This window comes from Triticum dicoccoides, chromosome 7B (assembly GCF_002162155.2).
Source record: "Triticum dicoccoides isolate Atlit2015 ecotype Zavitan chromosome 7B, WEW_v2.0, whole genome shotgun sequence".
In the NCBI taxonomy this organism is placed as follows: Eukaryota; Viridiplantae; Streptophyta; class Magnoliopsida; order Poales; family Poaceae; genus Triticum; species Triticum dicoccoides.
Window position 1 is genome coordinate 215,301,960 of NC_041393.1, and position 7,251 is coordinate 215,309,210.

Sequence of the window (7,251 nt, forward strand, 5' to 3'; positions counted from 1 at the left end):
GCTCTGCCGTCGCCGTAGCTCCGGCCGGCGCCCGCCTCCGCCCCTCGTCGCCCCTCGCCGGAGGCCCCTCCGCCGCGCCGCCCCTGCCGGGATCCGGCCGGATCCGGCCTGATCCGGCCGAGGGAGCCCCGGATCCGGCTTCCCCGCAGCCCGGCGACATTCCCCGACCTCTCTGGCCGTCTTCCCCGTCAACTCCGGCGATGCTCCAGCGAAGCTCCGGCCAGATCCGCCCCGCCTCAAGTCCCCAGATTCCAGTAATTTTCATGCCATGTTCGTCATGCCGTATCTCTGCATCCGTAGCTCCGTTTCGTGCGTGTAATATGCCAAATTGTTTGCCTCGACGGGTACATCATTTCATTCCATTGCGTCATATTCATCTGAGGTCATCTTGATGCCTGAATCATTGTTGCGAGAGTGCTTTATAATGTTTTCTGCTGTCTGTTATGAGAACGAGCTCTTTTGTCATTTTTGCCATGATTGATGTGTGCATCCTATGAGGTTCATGTCTACATGTGTTTTGAACTATGCCATCCCATCTTTACATGGGTGTATGCCATGTATTTTTGTGATCAATGTGGTGACTAGCACAAGCATGCAAACTAGGCTTCGTGTTAATGCTGATTTTAGTCCCTGTTCTGCTGTAATTTTGATGCCATGCAAACATGTTGTTACAGAGAGATCCATGCATAATTTGAGATACTTCAGTAAGGGTGTTTTGAAAACATGGTTATGATCTATCCATCCATGGTCCTGGTTGCAATTATGGAGTAGTCTAACATGTCATTTTCGTGCTCTACTTTTGCTTCAAAATGTTTCCTGGCAGATTGTTTACATGTTATTCAATTTGGCCAAGGTTGTTGTAGTTGATCCTTGCATGCTATGAACTTGTTCTTGCCTTGGTTGGTTACACAAACATGCCTTATTACTATTGGTAGCCTTGCTATGCCATGTATTGCTCTGTAGTGAGTTGCACAAGCTCATTTACATGCCTTCATAATTATGTTCCTGCCATGTTTGAATCTGTAATAAAACTTGCTACGTTTACGTGGGTGCCATCATATTTTCTGATCCTTTTTGGCTTATGGTCAGTAAGAGACTTTTGATCTATGCAATTAGTAGATTCATGCCATGCCTTTGTTTGCCATTATAAGTTCCTGTAACATGTTGTTTGATAGCTCTAAACATTGCATTGTGATGTTATTTTCTGCAAAGTCTGAAATTGTTATACCTTGCAATCTTACCATGTGTGTTTGAGCATGTTCTAGTGATTTCTGGAGATAGCTCAGTGTTCATGTTTTGTTGTGCTTTACCTGTACATCATGACCATGCCTTTTGTTTTCATATTAAGGTGTTGTAGTATGTTGTTTTGATGCTTGCAATATGCCTAGTTGCTGTTTTGGACAGCTTGTCCTTATAACTTGTTTCATGTGTGTGTGTTGAACCGTTGCTCCGTTTTGAGTGTGCTCTACTTGAATCTTGCTTAGAATTGCATGTAGCTTCATATTATCATGTTGAATCCTTGTTTTGAGGTGTTTGCTTGATGTTTGTATGCATTTTGCATCAATGCCATGTTTAACTTGTGTTGCTCATATCTTCTAGCCCGTAGCTCCGAACTAAATGAACTTTATATGTAACTTGACTAGAATCTCGTGTAGATCATCTTTGTGCATCTTAACTTGCTGTTTAACAACTTGAATATAAGGTTTATTCAGATCTGGACCAACTTCGAAATTTGCATATGAGGACTTACCGGAATTGTCATATGTTGTTCCCGGCCTCATTTAAACTTGCCTTGATGTGTTGCTCTTGTTTGCATTATCCCTTGCCATGAGTAGCTTCATGTAGCCGTGTCATGCATCATGCTTGTTGTGCATCATGCCTTGTTCATGTGTGGTGTGTTTACTATGTTGTGTGCTTCTTCTCGATAGTTCCTGTTTCGTTGCGATCGTGAGGATTCATTCGTCTACGCTTGGTTCGTCTTCGTGGCTTCATCTTCTTCATGGACTCGTTCTTCTTCCTTGCGGGATTTCAGGCAAGATGACCGCTACCCTGGATCTCACTACTATCATTGCTATGCTAGTTGCTTCGTTCTATCGCTATGTTGCGCTACCTATTACCTGTTTATCAAGCCATCCCAAATTGCCATGAACGTCTAACCTTTGACACCTTTCCTATGCAAACCGTTGTTTGGCTATGTTACCGCTTTGCTCAGCCCTCTTATAGCGTTGCTAGTTGTAGGTGAAGTTGAAGATTTCTCCATGGTGGACAGGATTTTGGTTGGGATATCACAATATCTCTTATATTATTAATGCATCTATATACTTGGTAAAGGGTGGAAGACTCGGCCTTTTGCCTGGTGTTTTGTTCCACTCTTGCCGCCCTAGTTTCCGTCATACCGGTGTTATGTTCCCGGATTTTGCGTTCCTTACGCGGTCGGGTGATTTATGGGACCCCCTTGACAGTTCGCTTTGAATAAAACTCCTCCAGCAAGGCCCAACCTTGGTTTTACCATTTGCCTCACCTAGCCCTTTTTTCCCTTGAGAGTCGCGCTCTCGAGGGTCATCTTTATTTTATCCCCCCCGGGCCAGTGCTCGTCGTGAGTGTTGGTCCAACCTGTCAGCCGCCGGTGGCCACCAGGGGCAACTCTGGGCTGGCCTACAGGAAGTTTGGACAATCCGGTGTGCCCTGAGAATGAGATGTGTGCAGCTGTTATCGGGATTTGTCGGCACATCCGGGCGGCTTTGCTGGTCTTGTTTTACCATTGTCGAAATGTCTCGTAAACCGGGAATCCGAGTCTGATCGGGTCTTCCTAGGAGAAGGTCTATTCCTTCGTTGATCGCGAGAGCTTGTCATGGGCTAAGTTGGGACACCCCTGCAGGGTATAATCTTTCGAAAGCCGTGTCTGCGGTTATAGGCAGATGGGAATTTGTTAATGTCCGGTTGTTGATAACTTGACACCAGATCCGAATTAAAACGCATCAGCCGCGTGTGTAGCCGTGATGGTCTCTTCTCGGCGGATTCCGGGAAGTGAACACGGTTTCTGGGTTATGTTTGACGTAAGTAGGAGTTCAGGATCACTTCTTGATCATTACTAGGTGACGACCGTTCCGCTTGCTCTCTTCTCGCTCTTATTTGCGTATGTTAGCCACCATATATGCTTAGCCGCTGCTGCAGCCTCACCACTTTACCCCTTCCTTTCCCTTTAAGCTTTGCTAGTCTTGATACCCATGGTAATGCGATTGCTGAGTCCTCGTGGCTCACAGATTACTACAAGAACAGTTGTAGGTACAGGTTTTTTCGATGATCATGACGCGAGAGCGATGCTTGATTGCGTTGAGTTCATCTTCTGATTCTTCTTCGATCAGGGGATAGGTTCCAGGTCAGCGGCCTGGGCTAGCAGGGTGGAAGTCGTTTGAGTTTCTGTTTGTGATTCATCCGTAGTCGGATTATGCTCTCATGTATTGTGATGTTGTATTCATGTGGCATTGTATGCCTTTTGTATGTATCCCCATCTATTATGTAATGTTGATGTAATGATATCCACCTTGCAAAAGTGTTTCAATATGCAGGTCTATCCTTGGTGGGACCTTCGAGTTCCTTTTGGATAGGGTTGCATATTGGGCGTGACAAGTTGGTATCAGAGCCTTGACCGACCCTAGGAGCCCCCTTGATTGTTGGCTGTTGTTGAGTCTAGAAGAGAACTATTTTGAGTCTTAGGATTATATATATCGGAGAGTAGGATTCTTTTTACTCCTCAGCCCCCTTCGTCGCTCTGGTGAGGTCTCCTGACGTAGATGTTTTGTGTTTCCTCTCCTCAAATTTCACTAAAAAAATTTAGGATCACGCGGGTATCATGGAATCGTTCCGATGGTTTTGTGACGAGAACATTGTTCTTGGTGCCTCCTGTCTATTTATGTGGCTTTGACCCGGGGAGTTGAGCTCCGAGGTGTTGTCGTCACAATTTTATCATTGCAGTTCTGGAATACCTGAGTTTTGCCGACATCGAAAATCTCTTTTATGCAGTTGTTGGTGAGATAACCTCGACGTCACCCAGTACTGGGGAGTTCGGGAGTATTGCCATAACTCGTATAACGGATGCTTTTCTAAGGTTGAGGTACATGATTTCCGAAGGTTTCTCGGTTATGTGTTGACGGATGGATACAGCTTGGATGTAGGTATTGTTAGTTAGGGTGAGATATATTGCTTCCCCTGTATCCCCAACACCAGATTGCATAACCAGAAAGTTTCGGGAGTTTTATAGGTGGGAATTCAAGTAGCTCTACTTTTATCTTTCCAACAGACACATGTTACGATATGGGATCTATCATATGTTTGTTTCCGGTTTATTTCTGCAAGCCAAATCCTTTGTTTTGTTTTATTTGTGGTTTTCGAGTTGCTTCGAAGTCAAATGTTGAATCCATACCTTTCAAGCGGTGTTCTCATATTTCTATGGGAGTACTAATCCTTCCTGATCACCGAGGTTGTCATGTCAACTATTTTCCAAACCGGCGTGCTTCTCTTCAAGTGGATCCCATCATTTTTCCCATCCGCAAGATCAATTCTAAGTTTTCTCGACGGTGTTTATTTCATTTGTCCCAAGTTGTCTTTGTTTTTCCCACCCGCCCTCCCCTTTTCTTCTTGGAATCGGAGTCCATAATCGAGTATTCATCCTACTCGTGCGAAGTCTTTGCTTTCTTTCCTCAATGATTTCAACCGGTGCAATCCCCCCTTTCAATCAATTGTTCAACGGTGTATCTTTTAGTGGGCCTTAACCCACATGTCTTTTCCCAGGATCTTACCTGACTCTTCTAATTTTCCCAGAGCCATTCCCAAAGTCTTTCGAAGTTTGACGTAAGAATGAATTATCATCAGTCATATGTCTTTCTCCAAGATCTTTCAAATTCTTTTCATTGTTCGCTCAACCTCTCTGCTTTTCATTCTCCCGGAGTACCTCAGTAATTTTGGTGGTGTTTTCCCATCGTCATTTGAAGATCAAAGAAGAGTTTTTCCTCTAAATCTTGTGTGTTCTCGTGAAGTTTCGTGGTTCTAGCTTCATATCATCTTCTCGAATTATTCCATCTGTCGGAAGTCCCTTTTTCTCACCTATCCGGAGTATTTCAGGAGTTGATTTCTATTTCTTTTCACCGGAGGTCATCGTTCCAGAAGAATTCTTTGCCCTCATCATTCTAGCTATCGTCCTCTAATCATCCCGGTGCTTCGTTCAAGTGTTCATTAATCAGCTCATGATCTCTTTGTTCTTTTGCATCTGAATCCCCTCGAGCATATTGGTTCTTCTAATTCTTCCCGGTGATTCATTCTCTTTCATCAGTCATTTTTGAATCTTACGGTGGTTCGTTCAAGATTCTTTTTCCTTGATTATCATTTTAATTCATTCGTTCTTTCCAATCCTACCGGTGGTTCATGAAGACTTTCTCAAGTTTTGTGCTATCCCTTCTCAATTCTTTTTCAACAAGAATAAGTAGTATGCAAAAATCCATTGTTTGTCATCAATTTAATTTGATGAAGGATAAGCATACAATAAATCTTATTCTTATTTCATCGAAGTGATTAATCCTTTTCTCCGGAGTTTGTTCTTGGTGAATAAATTCTAGTTCCAAGTGTTTTTCATCTTTTCTTTTCCGGAGTTCAATTTCCTCGCTCATTTCGTCGGAACCGCCATCTAAATCATCGCAAGGCTCATCTTATGCTTTCATCCTTTCATTCTATCTCATCATCCTTTTTGTTACCGGAGTTCTTCATGGTGGTTCTTCATGATTTGATTCATTCTTCAAGAGTTCATCAAGATTCTTGTCGGTGGAGTTCAAGTATCTTTCCTTTTTGCCTTTCGAAGTGCAATTAATTCTTCATTTTCTTTTGAAGTGGAGTTTTGCATTTCTTCATTCTTCTTAGCTATTCAATCATTTCCGTTTGCGGCTGTATATCACCTCATAATTTCTGAGATGTTATCCATAAGTCCACAACAAGCTTATTCTTTCGTTGTTGATTTTCTCAACAACTCCATTCAATCCCTCTAAATTCTTTTCATTGAATACTCTTTCAATTCTTTCCGGAGGTTTTGTGTCATGTCTTCATCAAATATCATCCCTTCTTCTCAAGTTCATGTCCTATTCCTTCCATATTCAACCGGAGTGTTGTCCGAATTTGATATTCCTTGTTCCTTATTTATCTCGTTTCAACCAGAGTGGTTTCAATTCCCTCTTGTCCATGGTGCTCGTCATTCATAGCTTTGCAACCTCCAAGGTTCAGATGGTGTTCCTTGTTTCTATTTTCTACCGCAATGCTCTCAATTGTGTTCAACTCCGTTGTGTTCTTTCTTTCAACTTTTCAACCTCTCAAGGTTCTTTGGTTTCACTCTTTTGTCAAAGAAGCAACTTAGTTTTACCGCTTATCTTCCTCTTCCTTTTCCCTCCGGTGCCATCCTAGATCTCGGGACGAGATCCTCTCGTAGTGGTGGAGTGTTGTAACGCCCCAGATTCGATGCGCTAGGTGTCTGCCAGTTATTCGCCGTCGTTGCCATGTCATTTGCTTGCCTGTTGCATTTTGTCATGTCATCATGTGCATTGCATTGCATACGTGTTCGTCTCATGCATCCGAGCATTTTCCCCGTTGTCCGTTTTGCAATCCGGCACTCCTATGCCCTCCCGTGTTCCCCTTTTCGTCTCCTGTTGTGAGTGGGTGTTAAACTTTCTCAGAATGGACCGAGTCTTGCCAAGCGGCCTTGGTATAGCACCGGTAGACCGCCTGTCAAGTTTCGTGCCATTTGGAGGTCATTTGGTACTCCAACGGTTAACCGGGTAACCATAAAAGCCCCTCTCTATTTGCAGCCCAACACCTTTTCAAAGTGGCCGAAAACCCATCTAACTCCCCTCCATGCTCTTAGTCGTTCGATCACGATCGCGTGGCCGAAAACCGCTCCTCATTTGGACTCTCCTAGCTCCCTCTACCTATAAAAGGCCTCTCTCCCCGAATTTTTCGGGCAAACCCTAGATCAACCTCCCTCTCGCCCGCCGGACATGTCCGCCCGCCGCCGGACACGTCCAGCACCGCCGCCCTCGACGAATCCGCCGCCGCCATGTGTCGCCCACGCGTCCTCTCTCTCCTCCCTGCCGCCGCGGTCCGCGAGGCCCACGGCCGGCCCGCCCGCGCCCGCGCTGGGCCCGAGCCGTGCCCCGCGCGCCACCGTCCGCGCCCGCTCTGCCTCCCCGCGGCCCGCGCCTGCCCCGCCGCCGC